Source organism: Canis lupus, chromosome 5 (genome assembly GCF_003254725.2).
Source record: "Canis lupus dingo isolate Sandy chromosome 5, ASM325472v2, whole genome shotgun sequence".
In the NCBI taxonomy this organism is placed as follows: domain Eukaryota; kingdom Metazoa; phylum Chordata; class Mammalia; order Carnivora; family Canidae; genus Canis; species Canis lupus.
This window is the reverse complement of record NC_064247.1, coordinates 29,803,045-29,829,094: the sequence shown is the minus strand read 5'-3', so window position 1 is coordinate 29,829,094 and position 26,050 is coordinate 29,803,045.

The following is a 26,050-nucleotide window of genomic DNA, read 5'->3' as shown; positions in this document are numbered from 1 at the left end:
TTCTGCATGTGGCTGTCCAGTGTTCTCCACTTCATTTGTTGAAGAGATTTTTTTCCCATTGGATATTCTTTCCTGCTTTGTAAAAGGTTAGTTGACCATAGAGTTGAGGGTCCTTTTCTGGGTTTTCTATTCTGTTCCATTCATCTATGTGTCCATTTTTGTGCCAGTACTATACTACTTTGAACACTACAGCTTTGTAATATGGCTTGAAGTCAGGAACTGTGATACCTCCAGCTTTTTCTTTTTCAAGTTGCTTTGGCTATTCTGGGTCTTTTGTGGTTCTATACACATTTTAGGATTGTTCCAGATCTATGAAAATGCTGTTTGTAATTTGATAGAGATTGCATTAAATGTGTAGATTGCTTTGGGTAGTATAGACATTTTAACTTCTAATGTTCTTCTAATCCATGGATGTGGGATATCTTCCATTTCTTTGTGTCATCTTCAATTCCTTTCATCAGTATTTTATAGTTTTCAGAGTACAGGTCTTTCACCTCTTTGGTTAGGTTTATTCCTAGGTATCTTAGTGTTTTTGGTGCAATTATAAATGGGATTGATTCCTTCATTTCTCTATCTGCTGTTTCATTATTGGTGTATAGACACAAAGTTGGTTTTATTTATTTTTTTTTTTCAAAGTTGGATTTAATACATTGCTTCAGTCTACTTAAATTAGTTAAATTCAAGTGTATGTCATTAGTTTCCTATTCATTTTGCTACCATGTTTTTGCTTCATATCTTTGTTTTACATCTACCATTCATTTTATTAGAATTGATCAAATGAACTTCAAGCAACTGTACAATTGTACAATATATTAATATATTGTACTTTTAATTAAGTGTGTGATTCTTTTTTTTTTTTGTGATTCTTAATAGCTTTTTTGCCTGGATGTTATCCAAGAAATTCATTCATATTAGTTTCAATATATATGTATTAAAATTTGTGGGAAAAGGCATCGAATTTTATTTTATTTTATTTTATTTTTTTAAATTTTTTTTTTTTATTTATTATTTATGATAGTCACAGAGAGAGAGAGAGAGAGGCAGAGACATAGGCAGAGGGAGAAGCAGGCTCCATGCACCGGGAGCCCGACGTGGGATTCGATCCTGGGTCTCCAGGATCGCACCCTGGGCCAAAGGCAGGCGCCAAACCGCTGCGCCACCCAGGGATCCCAAGGCATCGAATTTTATACTGTGCTTTGATATCACTACAAATATATATATTTTAAGATATTTATTTATTTGAGAGAGAGAAAGCAAGAGAGAGCATGAGCAGGGGGAGAGGCAGAAGAAGAGGGAGAAGCCAATTTCCCACTCAGCAGGGAGCCCGATGTAGGACTCAATCCCAGGACCCCAAGGTCATGACCTGAGCTGAAGGCAGGCACTTCACCAACTGAGCCATCCAGGGGCTCCAATATCATTACAAATATAAATACAAATAAAATACATGAGATTCTCTTTTAATAAAGTATGCATTTGTTTTGAAAATCTAATTATTTGTGCTTCCTCTAGCATTTAAAATAAGCTGATGTAAAACTTGATATATTAGTTTAACTTAGAAATTATATTCAGACATGCTGTGGTCACTTGACACATGTATACATTTGTTATCATGTATTGAATGATATCCTAATTCAGCATTTCCCAAACAGTCTGATAGGATGTCTTTTGTTATGAATTAAGAACACCTTAAGCAAGTAAGTTTGGGAAAGTACAGGATACAGAAGTTAAACAGCTTTTGTCTCAGAAAGATTTCTCAAAGCACTTGTTAGTATACACCACGACTCTCAAGGGGAAAATATATCCTATTCTTGACACAGACAATTTCAAAATTTAGCAAAAGGTTTTAGGCAAAAAGCAGCTATGTCTTAATGGCCCCTCAGTCTTCAACTTTGTACAAACTGGAGTATTTGTTGATTTCTCTCTGCACATCCATCAGTCCTCTTCCTGGGGAGGCCAGGCTCAGCACAAACCCTGAGGATCACACATCTCTAGAGAGAATGTCAGCGCAGTTCACTGGCTGTCCCCTCACCTGAATTTTTTCCTTCTACACTCCTTGTTGATTCAGAAGGCATTTAAGTTTGAAAATTGCATTTTCAAAATTCAATTCATCTTTCCCAATTTTTTTTTATTACAAAGAGTGGAATGTCACAAACTGTGGCATGCAATGCAAAATCACAAGTCTACCCTGGAGTTTTCAACCAAAGCAAGTAAGTGAAGAAAGTAAAATAGCACCTACCAATATTGAGAAGTAGGAGAAAACACTTAATTTCTGATTTGTGAAAACACAAATTAGAAAACACTTAATTTCTAATTTTTATTATTTTTTTATTTGAAAAAAAGTCAATAGATTTCACTGAAAAACAATTAGTAATAATAAGAGTGCTCAGTATGCTGTCCAGTTAGAGAAGATGTAGGCAAACTCTAAGTTTCTTACTATTGTCCGTAGCCACTCAGAAACCAGAAAGGAACCAAATCCACTAGTAACACCAAAACAAGGGAAAAAATTCATGCATCTGTGCATATGTATGCAATGATCAGAAATAAATATCAGCAAGACATATAGATTCTTCATGAGAAAAATTAAAATGCTGTGCTAAAAGATATGTAAAGCAGGAAATGATTTAGAAAAGCTAATAAACTTTTGAATAGAAGGAATAATAAGGGGCAAATGGTCTAGGGGTTAAAAATGCATTTGAATAGAATGTGATTTAAACAGATAAAAAGTTTCTAGCCCACATTTAATATTTAGTAAGATTATTTATTTAACTAAGATGGAAACATATCTAAGTATATATGTGAGCTAAATATGTGAAAAAGATGATAAAATTAGTAGAGTAAAAATAGATTCACCATAAATGTTGTGGGGCCACTCTATTTTGAACTTTATATCTCAGAATCTAAATAGGTTGAGATGTGAACAGATGTTTCACACAAGAGAAAAAAGAAATGTATTAAAAAGTATAGTGTGAAATATTTTCAGTCGTTATCAAACTTATAATTCAATTAGTTGTAAGATACCACTTATCATGTATTACCTATCAATTTAACAAAACTACAAACATATAATACTGTACATGCTTGAGCATGTGTGTGTGGAAAATGATAAGAATACGGAGAAATTAAGCATTATTATACACTCAGTGACTGCAAATTTTATAAACTATTTGTAAAGCAATTATATGTCAAGAGCTATTTTATAAATTAGCTCCCTTACAAATTATCTTGGGCAAAGGCTAATTATCATGAATAATGCAATCAGTGTTTTTTCTTCATATTTATCACATATTAGAAAACAATGTCTAAAAATTTTTTTACAATTTCCGACAGTAACAAAATACTGGTTCAGTGCTACATCCTCAGTAACTAGAGCCCAGTACATTATAAGGACTTCATAAATATTTTTGAATGAATGGAGTCCATGGTTCATATCTTTTCAATAAACTATTATACAGATATTTAGTAAAATAACTGAAAAACCTAAAAGCAATATGAATAAATATTATAAGAAGTAAACAGGATATAAACTTTTATGTAGCTTCTATGTATATTGTGGTTAAACTAAGTAAATTATATATATATATGTGTGTGTATTTATTTGTTTGCCTGGTTCTTCATCTCATTCCTTGTTGCAAAAAGAATTTAAGGTTTCTTCTATCAAGTACCTGTCATACAGCCAGAAGACATAAATTAGAAAGAAGAACAGAGGGAAAAGGCAGACAAGAGACAGAAACAGATGGAGAAGTGAGGCTACTGCACATATATATTTTTGTGTATATATATATATGTATACACATATATATACATATATATATACACAAAAAAAGTGGAAAGAAACAGCATTAAGTTCATCTGTGAAGGGATGAAGCCAAGTTATTCATCATGAAATAATGGGAAGTCATCACTGAAATGAGCCTCAGTTTCCTTATCTATTACATGTGTATGAGTTTATAGTTACATAGTCACATAGAGAGAGATGAGTCAGATAAATCATGTAAAAAGCATTTTACAAATGACAACGATCTTCACAAATGTTAAAACAGTAGTTATCATGATTAATCGTGAGTTATGATCTCCACTGATTTGTATGTTTGAATGAGTGTTTCACATTTGGCTTCATGACTTCCCTCAGAAAAACATGAATTTCAAATTTGGATCAAAGTTGGGAGATATATTTATGATATATCTCCCTCAAATATATAGGAAATAAAGCAAACTATTTTAAGGAAAAGCCAATGACTACTCAAGTGAAACAATCCAGTATCTCATAATCTTCATGTCCAATTTCCAATATTATTTTTTCATTTCCAATATTATTTTTGAAACCATAGTTTACAATAACATATCTTGAGTATGGGTTTGGTGCAGATATTATTAGAGAAATTAGATCCTATTAGATACACACTTTGGCTATTAAGCAATGTTTTCAGACATTGGTTGAGTTTTTCCCATTTATTCTGAGCACTAGATATTGAACATGATTCTAATAGTTTAGTATATTTTACATTCGTTTTTATAGTTATTATTCTGAATGGTGATAGTTCATAGAATTGATGTTAATTGGATAGTTACTGCATACTAAACACTTCTGTAAACAGTAAGGATATGGTGCGAGCCAAAGCAAAAAACTGTTTCTACTAATTGCAAATTATATCTGAATAGATTTAATATTATAGAATCTACCTATTCAAAACAAGAAATGACAAAATGAAGGAAATCATTGGAGCTTCTGTTTATATTTATAAATACAGACAGAAATAAGCTGTTCAATAGTTGGCTCTCTCCCCCAAATTATTATAGTTTTCACTTGGCATTTACTAGAATCCATTATTTATTACAATACAGATCCCTCTCTCTGTTCCACAGGCCAAGGCGGGCCGCGACCCCTGCTGCCATCTCCCGAAGTGTCTGCAGCAGAACCCAGCACAATGGTATGTGCTCAACAGCATCATTTTGCAGAATAGGTTTGTTGTCATTTATTTAACCCTACTATCTTTTCAAATGATGATGATTGAAATTCAACAACACACATGCTTGAGGGACTGATCTCTGCATACAAGCTGAGCACTAATGGTTTCTAACATCATAGTTCTCTCTTCTGGTAACATTTACACCATGTCATTTTTTTTTCTCTGAATCTAAACAATATAATCTATTTAAGAATCTGAATTATAACTGGAATCCATTGGGAAATAATCTACCAAATGAGGCATACTTTCAGGTCAGATGAAACGTTGCTTACAATACAGATTCTTCTCTAGTCAAAATGTCCAGTATGTAGCAGATGTATCAAGTTGCCTGATAAAGACATGACCATATGTGTATAATTAACTATATGAATGCTTTCTTCTTAGAGCATATGTAGATACTCTTTTAGCAGTCAGTTTTACAAAGCTGAGATTTCTTTGAGCATATGTAGATACTCTTTTAGCAGTCAATTTTACAAAGCTGAGATTTCTTTTCTAGTTCTTACAATGTAACTGCACACTAGCCTACAACCCTGAGAAGGATAAGTTTTGGGACCTCTAGAAGTAACCGAAGAGGCACATTCACTTTACTTTGTATTCAGGTACTATTCACATTAGCAGGACTGTAAATACTGTTACCATCGTATTTTCTCACTATAATGCTTCTGCTGCCAGTGAAGGAGCAGCAGGGGGATTTAGATGATGAATTGCAGAGTCATCAGGACCATTCTAATTATAACATTTGATATTTTTGCAACCACCAGAGTTTAAACTTTTAGTTTACAAAGACATCACTCAGTGACCTTATCTAATAAATTTCCTTTATAGACGTTATACTGTCTTCAGGAATGCTCAGTTCAGATTAGTAAAAATAGTGTCTATTCTTAATTCGTTTCTTTTTCATCACAGTAAGTGTACTCTTTTATCTCCATACCCCCCCACCTCCCCTCTGATGATCATCAGTGTGTTCTCTGTAATTAAGAATCTGTTTCTTGGTTTATCTCTCTTTTTTTCCCCCATTTGCTCATTTGTTTCTTAAATTCCACATATGAGTGAGATCATATGGTATTTGTCTTTCTCTAATTTCGCTTACCATAATACTGTCTAGTTCCATCTATGTTGTTGCAAATGGAAAGATTTCATTTTTTATGGCTGAATAATATTCTCTTGTATATATAGACCACACCTTCTTTATTCATTCATCTGTCAGTGGACACTTGGGTTGTATCCATAATTTGGCTGCTATCAATGTCGGGTTGCATGTAACCCTTTGAGTTAGTGTTTTTGTATTTTGGGAGTAAATATCCAGTATTTACATTCCTGAATTGTAGGGTATTTCTATTTTAAAATTTTTTATGTATATTTTTTATTGAAGTTCAATTTGCCAACATATAGTATAACACCCAGTGCTCATCCCATAAAATGACCCCTCAGTCGCTGTCACCCAGTCACCTCATCCCCCTGCCCACCTCCCCTTCTACCACAGCTTGTTCATTTCCCAGAGTTAGCAATCTCTCATGTTCTGTCACCCTCTCTGCTATTTCCTACTCATTTTCTTTCCTTTTCCCTATAATCCCTTTCACTATTTTTTATATACCCCATATGAGTGAAACCATATAATGATTATCCTTCTCTGATTGACTTAGTTCACTCAGCCTAGTACCATCAGTTCCATCCACGTCGAAGTAAATGGTGAATATATGTTTTTTTAATGGCCAAGTAATATTCCATTGTATATATACCACATCTTCTTTATCTATTCATCTTTCAAAGGACACCAAGTCTCTATCCACAGTTTGACTATTGTGGATATTGGTGCTATAAACATTGGGGTGCAGGTGTCTTGGCTTTTCACTGCATCTGTATCTTTGGGGTAGATCCCTGGTAGTGCAATTGCGGGGTCATAGGATAGCTCCATTTTTAACTCTTTGAAGAACTTCCACACAGTTTCCAGAGTGGCTGTATCCGTTCACATTCCCACCAACAGTGCAAGAGGGTTCCCCTTTCTCCACATCCTCTCCAACATTTGTTGTTGCCTGCCTTGCTAATTTTCCCCATTCTCACTGGTGTGAGGTGATATCTCATTGTGGTTTTGATTTGTATTTCCCTGATGGCCAGTGATGCGGAGCATTTTCTCATGTGCTTGCTGGCCATGCGTATGTCTTCTTTGGTGAAATTTCTGTTCGTGTCTTTGCCCATTTCATGATTGGATTGTTTGTTTCTTTGCTGTTAAGTTTCATAAGTTCTTGATAGATCTTGGACACTAGCCCTTTATCTGGTATGTCATTTGCAACTATCTTCTCTCATTCTATAGGTTGTCTTTTAGTTTTCTTGACTGTTTCTTTTGCTGTGCAGAAGCTTTTTATCCTGATGAAGTACCAAAGTTCACTTTTGCTTTTGTTTCCCCTGCCTTCATAGATGAATCTTGCAAGAAGTTGCTGTGGCCAAGTTCAAAAATGTGTTACCTGTGTTCTCCTCTAGGATTTTGATCAATTTTGAGCTTATCTTTGTGTATGGTGTAAGAGAATGGTCTAGTTTCATTCCTCTGCATGTGGCTGTCCAATTTTCCCAGCACCATTTATTGAAGAGACTGTCTTTTTTCCAGTGGATAGTCTTTCCTGCTTTGTCAAATATTAGTTGACCATAGAGTTGAGGGCCCATTTCAGGGTTCTCTATTCTGTTCCAATGATCATGGTGTCTGCTTTTTGCCAGTACCACAGTGTCTTGATGATCACAGCTTTGTAGTAGAACTTGAAATCTGGCGTTGTGATGCCCCGACTCTGATTTTCCTTTTCAATATTCCCCTGGCTATTCAGGGTCTTTTCTGACTCCACACAAATCTTGAGGTCATTTGTTCCAACTCTCTGAAGAAAGTCCATGGTATTTTGATAGGGATTGCATTGAACGTGTAAATTGCTCTGGATAATATTGACATTTTCACAATATTAATTCTTCCAATCCATGAGCATGGAATATTTTTCCATCTCTTTGTGTCTTCCTCAATTTCTTTCAGAAGTTTTCTGTAGTTTTTAGGGTATAGATCCTTTACGTCTCAGTTAGGTTTATTCGTGGTATCTTAAGCCTTTGGTGTAATTGTAAATGGGATTGATTCCCTAATTTCTCTTTCTTCAGTCTCATTGTTAGTGTATAGATGCCACTGATTTATGGGCATTGATTTTGTATCCTGCCACATTGCCGAATCCCTGTATGAGTTCTAGCAATCTTGGGTGGAGTCTTTTGGGTTTTCTATGTGCAGTATCATGTCATCTGTGAGAGGGAGAGTTTGACTTCTTCTTTGCCAATTTGAATGCCTTTTATTTCTTTTTGTTGTCTGATTGCTGAGTCTAGGACTTCTAGTGATATTTTGAATAACAATGGTGAGAGTGGACATCCCTGTTGTATACCTGATCTTAGGGGAAAGCCTCTTGGTTTTTCCCCATTGAGAATGATATTTGCTCTGGGCTGTTCATAGACAGCTTTTAAGATGCTGAAGAATGTTCCCTCTATCTCTACACTCTGAAGAGTTTTGATCAGAAATGGATGCTGTATTTTGTCAAATGCTTTCTCTGCATCTATTGAGAAGATCATGTGGTTCTTGTTGTTCTCTTGTTGATGTGATCTATCACATTAATTGTCTTATAAGTGTTGAACCAACCTTGATCCTGGGGATAAATCCACTTGGTCAAGATGAATAATCTTATTATTTCTTCTTTAAACGGTTGATAGAATTCCCCTGGGAAGCCAACTGGCCCTCGACTTTTGTGTCGTAGGAGGTGTTTGATGACTCCTTCAATTTCCTCCCTGGTTATTGGCCTGTTCAGGTTTTCTAATTCTTCCTGTTCCAGGTTTGGTAATTTGTGGCTTTCCAGAAATGCATCCATTTCTTCTAGATTGCCTAATTTATCGGCGTATAGCTGCTCCTAATATGTTTTTAAAATTTATTTCCTTGGTATTGGCTGTGACCTCTCCTCTTTCATTCATGATTTTCTTTTTTTTTTTTCATTCATGATTTTCTTGAGTTTTTTTCTTTTAATAAGGCTGGCTAATGGTTTATCTATCTTACTAATTCTTTCAACGAAACAGCTACTGGTTTTGTTGATCTGCTCCACAATTCTTCTGGTCTCTATTTCATTGAGTTCTGCTAGAATCTTATCTCTCTTTCCCTGCTTGGTTTAGGCTTTACTTGCTGTACTTTCTCCAATTCCTTTAGGGGGCAAGGTTAGCTTGTGTATTCCGTTTTTCCCAATTTTTTAGGGAGGCTTGTATTGCAATGTATTTCCATATTATGACTGCTTTTGCTGTATCTCAAAGATCTTGAATCATTGTATTTTCATGTTCATTAATTTCCACGAATCTTTTAAATTCTACTCTAATTTCCTGGGAGACCCATTCATCTTTGAGTAGGATGCTCTTTAACCTCCATGTGTGTGAGTTTATTCCAAATTTCTTCTTGTGATTGAGTTCTAGTTTCAAAGCATTGTGGTATGAAAATATGCAGGGGACAATCCCAATCTTTTGGTATCAGTTGAGACCTGATTTGTGACCCAGTATGTGATGTATTTTGGAGAAAGTTCCATGTGCACTTGAGAAGAATGTGTATTCAGTTGCATTTAGATGCAATGTTCTACATATATCTGAAATCCAATTGGTCCAGTATGTCATTCAAGGCCCTTGTTTCTTTGGTGATGTTCTGTTTAGAAGATCTGTCATTTGCAGAAAGTGTTGTGTTTAAGTCTCCTTAATACTAATACTTAGTGTATTATTATCTAAGTGTCTCTTTACTTTGGTTACTAATTGATTGATATACTTGGCAGCTCTCACATTAGGGGCATAAATATTCATGAATGTTAGGTCTTCGTGTTGGATAGATCCTTTAAGTATTATATAGTGTCCCTCTTCATCTCTTACTACAGTCTTTGGGATAAACTTTAATTTATCTGATATGAGGATTGCTACCCCAGCTTTCTTTTGAGGACCATTTGAATGGTAAATGGTTCTCCAACCTTTCATTTTCAGGCTGGAGATATCCTTAGGTCTAACATGAGTCTCTTGTAGACAGAAAAGAGATGGGTCTTGCATTTATATCCAGTGTGAAACCCTGCGTCTCATGATGAGATCATTTAGCCCATTCATGTTCAGAGTTACTACTGAAAGATATGAATTTAGTGTCATCATAATAACTATTCAGTCCCTGTTTTTACGGATTGTTTCTTTGGGCTTCCTCTTTCTTTTACAGGTCCCCCTTAATATATCTTGCAGAGCTGGTTTGGTGGTCACATACTCTTTCAGTTTCTGCTTATCTTGGAAGCTCTTTATCTCTCCTTCTATTCTGAATGAGAGCATTGCTGGATAAAGTATTCTTGGCTGTATGTTCTTTTCATTTAGTACCTTGAATATATATGCCAGCCTTTTCTGGCCTGCCAAGTTTCTGTGGAGAGGTCTGCTGTTAATATAATATTTCTCCCCATGTAAGTTAAGAATCTCTTTTCTCTCACCACTTTAAGGATTTTCTCTTTCTCTTTGGAATATGCAAGCTTCACTATTAAATGTCTTGGTATTGAACAGTTTATATTGATTTTGGAGGGGACCTCCCTATCTCCTGTATCTGAATGCCTGTTTCCCCCCCAAATTAGGGAAGTTCTCAGCTATGATTTGTTCAAATATACTTTCTGGCCCTCTGGCCCTCTCAGCATTTTCTGGAACCCCAGTTAAACGTAGATTTTTCCTTCTGAGGCTGTCATTTATTTCCCTTAACCTTTCCTCATGGTCTCTTAATTGTTTTTCTCTTTTTTCCTCAGCTTCCTTCCTTGCCATCAACTTGTCTTCTATGTTGCTCACTCTTTCTTCCACCTCGTTAGCCCTTGTCTTTAGGACCTCCAGTTTGGATTACATATCATTTAATTGATTTTTAATTTCAGCCTGATTAGATCTAAATTCCACAGTCATGAAGTCTCTAGAATCCTTTATGCTTTTCTCCAGAGCCACCAGTAGCTTTAATATTGTGCTTCTTGAATTAGCTTTCTGACATCGAATTGTAATCCATATTCTGTAACTCTTTGGCAGAGAGTACTGTTTCTTATTCTTTATTTTGTGGTGAGTTCTTCCTTCTAGTCATTTTATTCAGTGCAGAGTGTCTGTATGATTGAGGCTGAGTCAAGAATATCAACCTTGACCTAAGTAAATTTCACCCTAGAGGATTCTGAAGAGGTCAGAGACTGGAAAATGAAAACAAAGATCAGAGAAAAATAAAACAAAAAACAAAACTAAAGTGAAAAACAAGTTTTAAAACAAAGTAGTAAAAATAAAAGGCCAAAAATTCCAAAGAAGAAGAAGAATAAGAAAGAAGAGAATAAAGCAAAAGTAAAGAGGAAAAAAAGAAAAAAGAAGAAGGGAAAAAAAAGGTTGGGGACTGGAGGATGGTGGTCATGAAGTTGTAATGGAGGGAGAATGTAGTCTACTTGAGGGGTCCTAGAGGGTGATCCCCTTGGTTCTGAGTGTACTAAGTTCTGTATGTTAGAAGATGCTCTGTCCCACATTTATGTAAACTAGCAATATTTGTAGAAAGCCCCAACATTGTTGGGTTTTTAAAAAATATTTTATCTATTCATTCATGAAAGACACAGAACGAGAGAGAGGCAGAGACATAGGTGGAGGGAGAAGCAGGCTCCATGCAGGAAGCCCGATGCAGAACTCGATCCTGGGATTCCAGGATCATGCCCTGGGCCAAAGGCAGGTGCCAAATCACTTAGCCACCCAGGGATCCCTGACTACTCTAACACTGATCACCAAAACATAAATGAGATAAAAGAGGGGGCAGAATTGGAATGAAGAGAGAATATAATCTCACTGAATGAACCAGGACAGTATACCACTTGGGTTTGGGTGTATGGTGGTCATGTTATAAAAGGTATTAACTTCCACCATTGTAGCACACAATGAAGCAGAGAAAACAAAAACAAAAAACAAAAAAACATATCTCATATATCTTCCAAAATTAAGTTGAGTATGTTGAAGGGAATTTAGAAGTGGAAAATATATCTAAGACATGTAATTGTAGAAATAGGAAAGTGAAAAAAGAAGAAACTTAAAAATGAAGAGGTGGTAAAATATTGTAGTTAAGGTGGGAAGAGAAAAAATATTGGAAATCTGTAGTCTGATATAAAAACAAATTGTAATGGGGGATACGGGGGAGGGGGAGTACCCTCTAGTTCCATATACTATAAATCCCTCAACTTCCCCTGGAGCTTTCCAGCGCTACTTGGTCAAGAACTTGCTTTTCCCCTGTTCTTCCAGCTGGTCTTCTGGGGGAGGGGCCTGCTGTGCTGATTCTCAGGTGTGTGCACCTGGGGGAGCTGCCTTGCCCCCTGCTGGGTGCTGGGCTTAGTGGGAGTTGTTTATCCTGTGAGGCCTTTGTTCCTTGGCAGCCCCGCCTCTCCCAGGCACAAGGTGAAACAAGGAGGAAAAACAACACTGGCAGCGGCCAGGTCTCCAGCCCTGGAGTCAGGTCCTTGCAGTAACTACCGCTGTCTCCCAGTCGGCAGGGGCCTGGATACTCCTGGGGCTGGCGTGGGTGCTCTGATCTGCACAACTCAGGGATGCCCAGTGGCAAGAAAGTCCTCCCTGTTTTGTGCCCTCCCCACTTCTGCCTGTCCCAGGGGATTTGCAGGATTGTGGGCTTTGTCCGCTAGGGGCCCTGGGATCTGGGGCCCTGTGTCCGGGATGCGTGGCTCCCAAAGGCAGCAGGGTGCATCCCCCTCCATCTAGAGCCCCCACCTGACTCGCTGGCTTCTCCCTGAGGCCCCGCCGGGTGCGCGCTCTAGCCCTTTACTGAGATTGGCCCACAGTCTGTGGCCTGCTTTCCCCTGGGGCACACTTCCTCTATTAGTGACTCCCGGAAACTGGAGGTTTCACTGCCCCTCCTGCGATTCTGCCCAATTTCCCTGCTGAGCACTTTTCCATAGGGGAAAAATCCAGTGCAGATTTTTAAAGTTTCCATTTCTGTGCAGCTGGGATTGCCTGTCCTGGAGGCTTTTCGCTGTCCGGCTTTAGCCCAGCTCCTCACAGTGCCCCTCCCCAACTTGATTCTTTTTTTTTTTTTCCCCACCTTCATACCTTGCTAGAAGTGAAAACCCTTCTTTCTAGTGTTCCCAGTGTTCTCTCTTTAAATCTCAGGTCAAATTCGTAGATGTTCAGGATGATTTGAAAATTATTTAGGTAAGTTGGTGGGATCAGGTGAGTTGAGGACCCCTACTCCTCCACCATCTTGCCCCACCCCCTGTTTTTAATTATTGAGGAACCTCCACCAACTATCAGAAGGTTCTCCTTCTCCACATCCTCGCCAACATCTGTTGTTTCCTGTGCTGTTGATTTTAGCCATTCTGACAGGTGTAAGGTGATACCTCATTGTGGTTTTGATTTGTGTTTCCCTGATGATGCCTGGTGTTGAGCATCTTTTCATGTGTTGGTTGGCCATCTGGATGTCTTCTTTGGAGAAATATCTGTGCATGTCTTCCTCCCATTTTTTAATTGGATTATTTGTTTGTGGGTGTTGACTTGTATAAGATTTTTAAATATATTGGAAATGAACCCTTTATCAGATGTATCATTTTGCAAATATCTTCTCCCATTCTGCAGATTGCCTTTTAGTGTTGTTGATAGTTTCCTTGGACATGCAGAAGCTTTTTATTTTGATATTAATCTCAATACTTTCTTTTTGCTTTTATTTCCCTTGCCTCAGAAGATAGAACTAGAAATAAGTTCTTACAGCTGATCTCAGAGAGTTTACTGGCTGTGTTCTCTTCAAGGACTTTTGTGGTTTCATGTCTCACATTTAGGTCTTTCATCCAATTTGGATTTATTTTTATGTTTGGTGTAAGAAAGTGGTCCAGTTTCCTTTTACTGCATGTGGCTGTCCAGTTTTCCCAACATCATTTGTTAAAAAGACTGTGTTTGTTCCATTGCATAGTCTCTTCTGGCTTGTGAAAGATTGATCATATAATTGTAGGTTTATTTCTGGGTTTTCTGTTCTATTCCACTGATCTATGTGTCTTTTTGCTACAGTACCAGACTGTCTCGATTACTACACTTTGTAATATAACTTGAAATCTGGAATTGTGATGCCTCCAGCTTTGTTTATTTTCAAGGTTATTTTGGCTATTTGGGGTCTTTTGTGCTTCCATACACACTTTAGGCTTGTTGTTCCAGCTCTGTGAAAAATGCTGTTGGTATTTTGATAGATATTGTCTTAAATGTGTAGATTGCTTTGGGTAATATAGATATTCTAACAATGTTTCTCCTTATAATCCATAGGCATGGAATTTCTTTCCATTTCTTTGCATCATCTTCCATTTCTTTCATCAGTGTTTTACAGTTTTCAGGGTACAGGTCTTTCACCTCTTTGGTTAGGTTTCTTCCTAGGTATCTTACTGGTTTGGGTGCAATAGCAAATGGGATCAATTTCTTGATTTCTCCTTCTGCTGCTTCATTATTGGTATATAGAAATGCAACAGATTTCCTAATGAGAGTTTGCTCTTTAACAAGATAGACAGCTTCTGGGACATAACTCAGAATAGAAAACAAGGTAAATATTTTCATATTGATTTTGAATTCTTAGTCCTGGTTCCCCCAAGAAAATAAGGTAATCACCTTATTAAGTCATTTGGCATTATCTTGTAATGTTGATAAATCATCTACACCTCATCCTAGTAGTCCTAATAATAGGTATATGCCTGAAGGAAATGCTACCACATGTGCAAGAAGTTTGATAGTATCATTTTTCTTACTAGCAAAGAGATCAAAAGCCAAGTCCCAAAAGTCTGTCTACAGGAGAAGAAATAAAAAGGTTGTGGTTTATTTTTGCAATAGAATACTATAGTAGTAAAAATGAATGAACTACATACAATCGCATGTAGCAACCTAGATGAATCTTAGAAGCATGGTATTGAGTGAAAAAAAAGCACATTTCTACAGGCATCATATAATATATCATATTTTATAAAGCTCAAAGACAAATAATAATAAACAGTACATTATATAAGCATGTATGTGGATGTAACAGAAATATAAAGGATCAAAGTGATAGGATGATAAACCAAAATTTCAGAAGTTATTAACCATAGTGGTAGAGACAGGAGGCTGGATGAGGGGAGGAACATATTATTGACAATGATCCAGGACTGATTTGGATTGTGGGTTGTGATTATTAGTTATATCATGCTTCATTTTATGTATTTATTCTTTAATATGTATCAAATACTATAAAAAAGAAAGAAAAAATAAATATAAATAATTTAAGTATGATAAAAATTTCACTAAATATTATGGGTTATCCAGTAATTATTACTCTCCTCTAGTCATTTCTAAGTAAAGATATGTCTTCTCATTTACTTATTTATTTATTCTCCACTTCTGTGGATATGCAATGAGTCAGGCACCATGCTCGGTACTATGGATTTGAAGACCGTCCATGTCCTTATTATCTGGTGAAAGAAGTTTAACAACACAATTACAAATCTCCATGAATAGGGAGAATAAATAAAATGTTGCATAAAAATGCTTAAACATAGTAGGTGCTTGAAACTATTAACTGTAAGTCCTATTATTACCACGAGAGTCGCTATTTGAGACAGGAGACGATAGCCCTGAGGGCACAGGCACTGAGCACTTTCTATCCTACCAACTCTGAGTGTATACAGTAACGGGTGTTTCTGCTTGTATGGCAATCTGAGGAAGAAGGACCTAGAATATAAGAGAACACAGCAAACCAAACACTACTTAATCTAAGCTCTGCACCATACTGCCTGTTCTTTTAATATTTACTCTCTTTATAAATGTTTGCTCTTCATGTTGGTCTGATAATTCTAAGAATGCAGTTTCCTCACAGAGTTCTACTTCTCTTTAGAAGAGCAAAACTAGGGCAGCCCAGATGGCTGAGCGGTTTACTGCCACCTTCAGCCCAGGGAGTGATCCTGGAGACCTAGGTTCGAGTCCCATGTCAGGCACCCTTCTCCCTCTGCCTGTGTCTCTGCCTCTCTCTCTCTGTGTGTCTCTCATTGAATAAATAAATAAAATCTTTAACAAAAAAGAAAAGCAAAACTAGAAATAGTTTATGGACCAAATAGGAGAACAAAAAAACAACACATCACGTGAGAGACTTTCAAGTCTGCCTCCTGAATTACTTGCTCGGCTTTGAAATCCAGCAGCCGCCTCTCACAGTCCTAGGGGTGAAGGGCGACCACTTGTCAGATGAAGGGGCCCATACACACACCAACTGATGCTGTTTTGGTCTGGGATTAAAATCAGAAATATGAATATGGTCTGCTAAGTAAAGAGTAGTGAACTGAAAAATAAACTTTTTAGAGAAAGTTACACATTTTTGTACATTCTTAAGTAGAATGGTCACCATCATTGTATAAACAAACTTGAAAGTAACTAATGGCCAAAATTATTCTATTTGGTTCTCAGCAGATGACAAAGCCCGGAACCATATATAACCGTTTAGAGGTGAGATGCCCACATGTGTCACATGGGTTTCAAATCAAATCTTCAACCTAGTAATGTTTATCACTGAAAGTTCCAAAATCTCTCTACCAAATGAGTAGTTTAAAAAGAGAAGCAGGGACGCCTGGGTGACTCAGTGGTTGAACATCTGCCTTGGGCTCAGGGCATGATCCCAGGGTCCTGGGATCAAGTCCCACATCGGGCTCCCTGCATGGAGCCTGCTTCTCCCTCTGCCTGTGTCTCTGTCTCTGTGTCTCTCATGAATGAATAAATAAAATCTTTTAAAAAAGAAAGAGAAAAGCAAACATAAGTTTCCCCCATAAACAGGTCTGTGGGCACATGCCACCCCTGCCATCTGCCGCTTCCCCTCAGTGGGTTGATGGATGTGCCAACGAGCAGTCGATCGCACTATGGAGAGCAACTCCTTATACAAAGCTCCCTCGAGCAGTGAAGCTCTGCTCCAATCCAACAGACTTGTGCTCTGCACTGTTTTCCCGGAGTCTGGGGAAAGGAGGGCTCCTATTTCTTCCTTCTTATCTTTTCTTATCTGTTTACAAATAGCCAAAAACAAAAGAAATAATCCCTCTAGTGGTAAAATATACCAACAGCAAAGCCCAGGCTGAGGTGGCAAAGCTCAAGTTGCCTGGGTTTGATAGCAAAGGACAGAAAACACTCAGAGCTGGGAGGCAGACAGGTGGGACATTCCTGCCAGTGATTGTGTCAGCAGATAAAAATACAGATGTCCAGCCAAATTTGTAATAATGAATATTTTTTAGTATAAGTATGGCCCATGCTGTATTTTGGGATATACTCATATGAAATTATTTGTTGTTGCTTATCTGAAATTCAAATTTAACTGGACATCTTATATTTTATCTGCTAAATCTGGCAAAACTACTAATAATGGATTTCAATAATTACAGCAGGGTGTTTGAGCTCCAAACGGAAACCCTGAGATCACCACATACTCACCAAATGACAACATACTCACCAAAAATGTTAGAATACATAGTTCAAGGTGTATATGGTCCTGTCTGACATGATCCAAATTCACAGAATATTAGAATTAATTCAGTTAGAAAATATGCCGCAACTTTGAAATTTATAGCATAAATGCACATTTTAAAATATCTTATCATTTCTATTGTTAATATATTCAGATCACTTTATTGTTGCTTAAAATTTTTATTTTGCAAAATTCATAGACAACATAATTATAAAAGCTAGGGAAGACAAACAAGCTAGAAAAGAAAACCACAGAGAATACCCATATTCCCACCAACCTAGAGAAATATTGATAATATCAGATGCCTTCTCAACATATAGGTATAAGTACATAACATTATTTTTTAAGATTTTATTTATTTATTCATGAAAGACACAGAGAGGGAGAGAAGCAGAGACATAGGCAGAGGGAGAAGCAGGCTCCATGCAGGGAACCCGATGTGGGACTCCATCCCAGGACTCCAGGATCACACCCTGGGCTGAAGGCAGGCACTAAACCACTGAGCAACCCAGGCATCCCAAGTGCATAACATTATTAAATGCTTTTTCATTGATGTATTCATTCTTAAATAAGACTTTACCCATGGGAGCTTACCTTCCAGTGGAAGGAGACAGAAAACAAATTTACAAATAAAAATATGATACATCAGAGAATAAGTGAAACAGAAATAAAGCCACACAAGAGAGAAACAGTGTGTGGGGAGCTGAGGTGAGAAATAGTGTTTATGTTGGATGATAAAGTGACACCAGATGAGGTCAGGGAATGGGAGTTGGAAGAAGTCCTTTAAATTACAGAGATTTAGGCCAATGCAAAGCAGAAGCTTGGGAAAGTTCTTAAGTCTCATGGGTCCTGCCAGTCTTCAGAGATGACGGCAACCAGGACGGGGCAGAGCTGGTGGCAGCGAGGGTCAGAGAAGTGCTTGGTATGAGTGCAGGTGGAGCCAACAGGTAGGAGAACAGTAGGCACAATCCTAGCCCTCAAGGGTCTTCCTCCGTTGGTCACTGGACCTGACTTGGGACTTGTGTGCCAAATGTGATGCATCTGCTAAGCAAGAGTCTTCACGTGCCTCATATCACCAGTCCTCTCAACAGCCCAGTGAGGGAAGTGAGCTCCTTGTGGCAGGTCCAGGGGTAGTGGAGGTCCAGCAGAGAGAGAGTGGGCTGCAGGTGCTGGACTCATGCAACGTGGGAAACATGTCACCCTATGGAACAAATTCTCATCCTCTGCATCAGATGAGTGAAAGTCACAGATGTGGCCTGATTTATGTGTTTTGTGGGTCCAGAGGAGCAGGAGGAGACCATGATCTAAGGTGCTGGGCGGGCAGAGATGGAGTGGAAGGTGCTCGGAGAAGGGTCACCAGGGTGCAGAGGGCAGTGTTTGGGCGAATGTGCAGGGAGAGGAGGACACAAAGCAGCAGCAACAATCTAGATCTCAGAGTTCCTGAGAAACAGGTGGGACATTCCTGGGACCAAGCTGACCAACTTGGCTGAAACTAGGGTACCCACCCCACTGAAACCTGTTCCATATACACCACTTTTGTCTGATGGTCTTTTCTCAGCAGGAACACGGTCTTGGACAGCAGGACAGACAACTCTCCAGTCGAGGCCGTGAGGTTTCCTCAGGTGAAGAAAGGGAAGCAGCGCATCCTCACCTGCAGTGGAGACTCCAGGTGGCCGCAGCTGACGTGGGGAGCTGGTGCTGCGTCCACACTCACCCACGAGAGCTCAGACGCATCTCCACTCCTCTACAAACACGCAGACATCCTGCCAAGCCCTATGCTAGCATATGGCTGGGGATAGCATGGGGGCAGACCATGAAGCCAATCAGAGGTGAATCACTCTTCTTTAGTCCAAAATGGTCTGTTGTTACATAGATGTCCTTTTGAGGGAAGTATGTAGCTAGTATGTAGCAAGTTCCACAGATCCATCAGGACTGTCATCCCTTCTCAGAAGGACTGTCCTCCTCCTTCACAACACCGTTTCTGGCACGAAGGAAACCACTGTGCACAGGGAGGCAGAGTGCCCGCCCAGCAGCTCTGGTGACCCCGGGAGAGGAGGGGGACATGCACCTCCGGCTGAATCTCGCTGGGCCACCCACTCTGGGTCCCAGCTGATGTGACTTGCAGCCTGTGTTTTCTTCCCATCACTTGGTTCTTGCGGGTTACCACCAGACCTCCCCACCCCGGCTCCCACTGGTGCTTCACACGTGTCCGGGTCTCCTCTACATTCTCCACCTGGCCTCTGCCTCAGACGCCATACAGAGGCGTCTGCTGTGTGGCCCACACGGCTCTAACCAGAGCAACATCTTGCGCCCTCACTCAGCTACCCCCTGAGCCTCCACCAGGGTATAAGGGGAATTCTGAAGCTCCAACTGTGCCACCAGCCACAGCGGCTTGTATGACAGAGAGGCAACCTCTGGCACACTGCCCAAGCATGCCTGGCCATCATTCCTCCTGTGCTGTGTTCACTGCATGTTGGTTTATGGCTCCCCACCAAATGGTCTAGGGACACCCAGCAAAGTGACCCAGGGGCTTCCTGCCAAGTGGCCCAGGGATTCCCCGGCAAGTGGCTGAGGGGCTCTCCACAAAGTGGCCCAGGAGCTCCCCCACAAAGTGGCCCAGGGGCTCCTCAACAAGTGGCCTAGGGGCTCCCCACAACAAAACCAGTTGTGTTAACTTGTACATCTTTGTACCAAACCTGGTCATAATACATTGCTAAGAATTACCTTTGAATGCAGCACACAGGAATAGAGAGGCTTAGAAGTTTTATCCATTATTTCTTTTATTATCAAAGTATATGAAGGACTAAACTAAATTATGCTGTCTGAGCCTAGATTGTGTAAAGCAATGGTTTACACAATACCTTTACCTTTTAAAAAAACTTTTTTTTAAATGGTTTACACAATACCTATACCTTTAAAAAAACTTTTTTTAAAATTTATTCATGAGAGACACAGAAAGAGAGGCAGAGATATGGGCAGAGGGAGAAGCAGGCTCCCTGTGGGGAGCCCAATGTGGGACTCGATCCCAGGACCCTAGGATCGAGCCAAAGCCAGATGCCCTGAGCCAAAGCCAGATGCCCAACCACTGAGCCACCCAGGGGTCCCTCTACCTATCCCTTTTGATAGAGGAATATTTATGACAACTCAGTGTGTGGCTTTTCTCTATTTCATTTATTTTGTCCTTATTTTAGTGCTTGTTAATCCTACATTTCACCATTTAATAATTCTAGCAAATACTTTGATAGCACTTTACTGCATGATAAGTATCTTTCTAAACACATACACTTCATTTAGTCACTTAGGCCCCACTTCAAAGGCCTAGAGACTCCATGATAAATAGCCCAGGGGCTACCCACCAAGTGTCCCAGGGGCTCCTTGACAAGTGGCCTAGGGACTCCTTGACCAGTGGCCCAGGGGCTCCCTGCAAGGTGGCCTAGAGGCTCCTTGATAAGTAGCCCAGGGGCTCCCTACCAAGTGCTCCCCTTCCTGAAGGAACTGAAGGTACAAGCACTCTCCGCTTTCACATCTGACCCTAATCTGAGTTCTCCTATTCTTCAGTAACTACCTCCAGAGCTTCTTTTTTACACAGCTTTACTGTGGTATGATTCACATGCCATAAATTACCCATTTTAATGTAGATCAGTACATTTTAGTGAATGTGTACAGTTGCATGACTGCCAGCAGGATGTGGTGTTAGAACACTTGCACCCTAAAATATTCCCTCACACCCGCTTGAGGCCAGTCCTCATTCTACCTCCTGCTGTGACCATGGGGACACCTGCCCACAGGAGAACACAGCTGTGAGCAGAACGGAGGCTTGAGTGGCTTCTTAGAAGGAGAGCAACAGAGGCAAAGCCCATGGCCACCTGTCAGGAAGCCTGAGGGCACTGCCACCCATTCTCTACGTTGGGATCCTCAGAGGAAGAGCTAATGTTCCGGATTTGCTGCTCAGGTATTACAAAGAAGCTGAATGCTTCAACTTGGGTAAGCGGACATGCAAGATGCCCACCATGGGAGGAACAGGGCCATGTGAGCAGGAGATACAAAAGACACTGAGTCATAGATGTAAAGCACTTCGTTTATTGAGATTATCGTACATTCTGTGAAATCATGTATGTTTAATGTATTTAATCTTGAGAATAAGTGAAAGAAATTGGACACCAGAAAGTGAGGGAACCAAGTGTAAAAGGAATTACCTAGCACCTCCTGAGCAGGAAAACACAGGAACTGAAATTTAAATCCCTGCTATGCCTTTTACCAAGAGTATTTGTCAGCCTGGCACAAATTCACACCCTTCCCTTCTCCCCGCTATTCTGCCCTAACCTCTCCCCAGCACCACTGAAGTCTAGGATCTGAAAACAAAAGGGGCAGGGGTATCAGTGCCTCATCAGTGAATGTGTCTGCACATGGCTTTGAATTCGGTGGTTTGCTGGGACCCTTCCTGGAAGTTGACCAGTAGCCAAACTCTTTATTGGAAGGAAATAAAATCGTCTGTCTCAAAACTGGGCAGGGGCTCTGCATTCATTAGCTTGTTTCCTGGTGCACATCTCAAAAACACATAATGAGTTTAAACATAAAAGAAAATCATTCTAACAACACCGTGTTCTCATGGAATACAAGTACAAAATCGTTGCATGACCTCGGAATAAAACTTGAAAAATGGATTCAAATATCATTCCTTCCCTTCCTGCCCATCCCTCCCTCCCATACTTATTTCCCGTAGCTTCTCAGCTTCTCTGTCAGCTGCAGAGAGAAAATGACCTCCTCCTGCATCACCCCATGCTCTATGGCCAGGGCAGGGTTTGTACAATGCCCAGGGGAGTAGGAGATGGGAAAAGTAGTATGAGCTACCCACCACTGAGACAGCCTCATAAGTGGTAAACTCCTAGAAGGTCCTTCTATCCTTTCTGGAGGTCTGACACACTGTGTGAATAAAACCATAATCAGTCCTGCAGGTACACGTGGAACTGGTTCTGGCAAACAAGTGGATTTCCATCCACCTTGCCACTTCAGACAACTAAAACAGCAGAGTAAATACTGTTTAATCTTAAAAGCATGTTTTGACCCATGTGGATACAGGGTTGTTTGCTTTAATAGTAACTTGGTATGGATTTTTCTGTCTGTGTATGTGTTATGGTTCACAATAAGAAGGGGTTTAAGATATCAAAGTGAGGAGATCCCTGGGTGGCTCAGTGGTTTAGCACCTGCCTTCAAGCCCAGGGCATGATCCTGAAGTCTCGGGATCGAGTCCCATATCAGGCTCCCTTGCATGGAGCCTGCTTCTCCCTCTTCCTGTGTCTCTGCCTCTCTCTCTCTCTCTCTCTCTCTCTCATGAATAAATAAATAAAATCTTTTTAAAAATATCAAAGTGAATCAAAAGCATAATATATAAAGTTTCATAGATACCTTTTAAAAATATAAAAATGAGCAAGGAATTATGACAGGAACATCACAAAAAAGAAACAAATAGTCAATGACCAGATGAAAACATGCTTACTTTTACTAATAATCAAAATATGAAGTTTTTAAGGAGGTTTTTTTTTCCCCCATCATTCAACTGTTAAAAATTAAGGAGACATAATAACCAGGTAGATAGAGATGTCAGGAATCTATACTTTTAAATATGGTTCATGGAGTATAAATCAATATAGACATATTAGTGAATAATGGGCAATATTAGTTAAAAGTAATTAATTATTAAAATAGCAAAAGAATTTTTGATCCAACAATTCAAATTCATGTATCCATTCCATAGCTTCACATTTTTTAAATCAAGAACAAAAATGCATGCCTAAGCATTTTCACTACAGCGTTCTTTATGATTTAAAAAAAAAAAAAAAAACTCTATTCACCCACTAACAGGGGAATAGTTAAATAAACACTGTGATACCATACTGCCATTCTACTCTGCATCACTCCAAAGAAATGAAATATATTTACATACATCATCATAAAAGGGTCACCAAATTACACTGTTAGCTGTAAAACATAAATTGTCAAACAATATCTTTCTAATTTTATAGAAAACTCAGATAAGATAAGCAGAGGGGCACCTGGGTGGCTCAGTGGGTTAAGTATCTGACTCTTGGTTTTGGCTCAGGTCGTGATCTCAGGGTCATGAGTTCAAGCCTACATCAGGCTCAGCACAAAGTCTGTTTCAGATTCTCTCTCTTCTTCCTCCATTCCCCCTGCCATACTTGCGCACATTCTCTCTCTCTCTCCCTCTCTCTCTCTCAAATAAATGAATAAATTTAAAAATTAAAAAAAGAGAGAACAAGCAGAAGGAAGGGACCCCTGAAATGAGAGTTGGGGTCTTGTGACTGTCAAGAGGTTGGTGGGGTCCTGGGGCAGGTGAGAGGGTTCCAAAGAGCTCAGTGAGCCAGGGATAAGTCTGGAAGCAATGAGAACAAGACCATACTCAGAAAGTCAGTAATTTACCATCATTAGGAATATATTGGAGGTCTAGGAACCTAGGCAACACAATTATGTACCTGGAATTCAGAAGACCCAGTATATCTGAAAGTGCATCAGAGGCAGGAAGTCAGAAAAGGTACGTCCTGCACAGAAATTTGCAGAAGTAATTCTTTTTTTTTTTTTTTTTTTTTTTTTGCAGAAGTAATTCTAACTACAGGAATTATGATTGGGTTTTTGCTCTGCTCCTAGTGAAGATGGGAAAGGGGGAGGATAGCTCATGGGCTGCTCATACACAAGAGGAAAAAAAGAGGAACATTTATTCCAAGTATATTCGTGGCAAAACAATGCAACTCATCCATGGTATAATAATGTGCAATGTCGTGCTATCTCTGAGATCTCTCACTCGAGACTAAACTCAGATTTTGGCTTCCTCCCTGCTGACTACAGTTGTGCATGAGAACAAAAAGTTCCACTAAACCAATGCCTTACATGCTAAACTTTGAGAAATGCAAGTACTCTCAAAACATACTAAGTTCAGAGGATACATCCTCAACAACCAGAGGAAAAGATGAAACAATAACTGAGATGTCAACAAACATAGACAACAATTCTACCTGAGTCAGAGGAGAAATGGATTTGCACACCCAGAGGAAACTTCCATTGCATTGCCTTGGTGTTATCACAAGCAGCTGGGTCAGCTGTTCATTCTCACTCATCAAATCCTATAACTTTGTCAATCTGCATAATTGATCTTTTAGATATAAAAATGTTAGATACATCAAAATACAAAATATGGAGATCCCTGTGTAAACCAGTCATTGTATTTTATCTTCATGCATTTCAGTGCAGATGTACATCAAAATACAATGCTCTCTGCATTTTTTTTTAATTAAGCCCACCACAGGGCTTGAACTCACAACCATATCAAGACCTGCGCCAAGACAAGAATTGGACACTTAACTGACTGACCACTCAGGTGCTCCTTTCTATCAGTGGGTAGGTAATGCACTGAACCATCACAGAGCTCAGTGGTACTTTTAAGTGGGCCACCAAATCCACATCAGAGTTATTTTTCTTCTATTTTCTTTCTCACCGACATCTCCTTCCTCTGAAACAGGAGAAACTATAGAACAAAGGGAAAGTTCCTTTTTTGTCTTTTCTTGTCTATTCCTGCAGCCCCTTCCTCCTCCTCCCCTTACTCGTTAACTAAAATTAAAATCTTCCTGAGGCAATTGAGAAGCATTCTTTATAAAATTCTTAAATTAGTAGATTATTACAAAAACATGTAAATATAGAATATATGTGTTAAGTGTAGCATAATAAACATTATGCTATAGAAAAATATAGATAAAATAAGCTTATCCAAATATCAGTACCTGAAAGTATTACTCTTTATATTTTGTAATGTTTCCCTCATCTTTTGTATAAATTCACACATATAAAATGGAAGTACACTGCATATATTTTTTAAATTTTCTATTCTTTAGAAATACACCTTGGACATTTTATTTTTTTTATTTTTTTAATAATACATTTATTTTTTATTGGTGTTCAATTTGTCAACATACAGAATAATACCCAGTGCTCATCCCGTCAAGTGCTCCCCTCAGTGCCCGCCACCCAGTCACCCCCACCCCCTGCCCTCCTCCCCTTCCACCACCCCTAGTTTGTTTCCCAGAGTTAGGAGTCTTCCATGTTCTGTCTCCCTTTCTGATATTTCCCACTTATTTTTCTCCTTTCCCCTTTATTCCCTTTCACTATTATTTATATTCCCCAAATGAATGAGACCATATAATGTTTGTCCTTCTCCAGTTAACTTATTTCACTCAGCATAATATCCTCCAGTTCCATCCACATTGAAGCAAATGGTGGGTATCTGTCGTTTCTAATGGCTGAGGAATATTCCATTGTATACATAGACCACACCTTCTTTATCCATTCATCTTTCAATGGACACTGAGGCTCCTTCCACAGTTTGGCTATTGTGGACATTGCTGCTATAAACATCGGGGGGCAGGTGTCCCGGCGTTTCATTGCATCTGAATCTTTGGGGTAAATCCCCAGCAGTGCAATTGCTGGGTCATAGGGCAGGTCTATTTTTAACTCTTTGAGGAACCTTCACACAGTTTTCCAGAGTGGCTGCACCAGTTCACATTCCCACCAACAG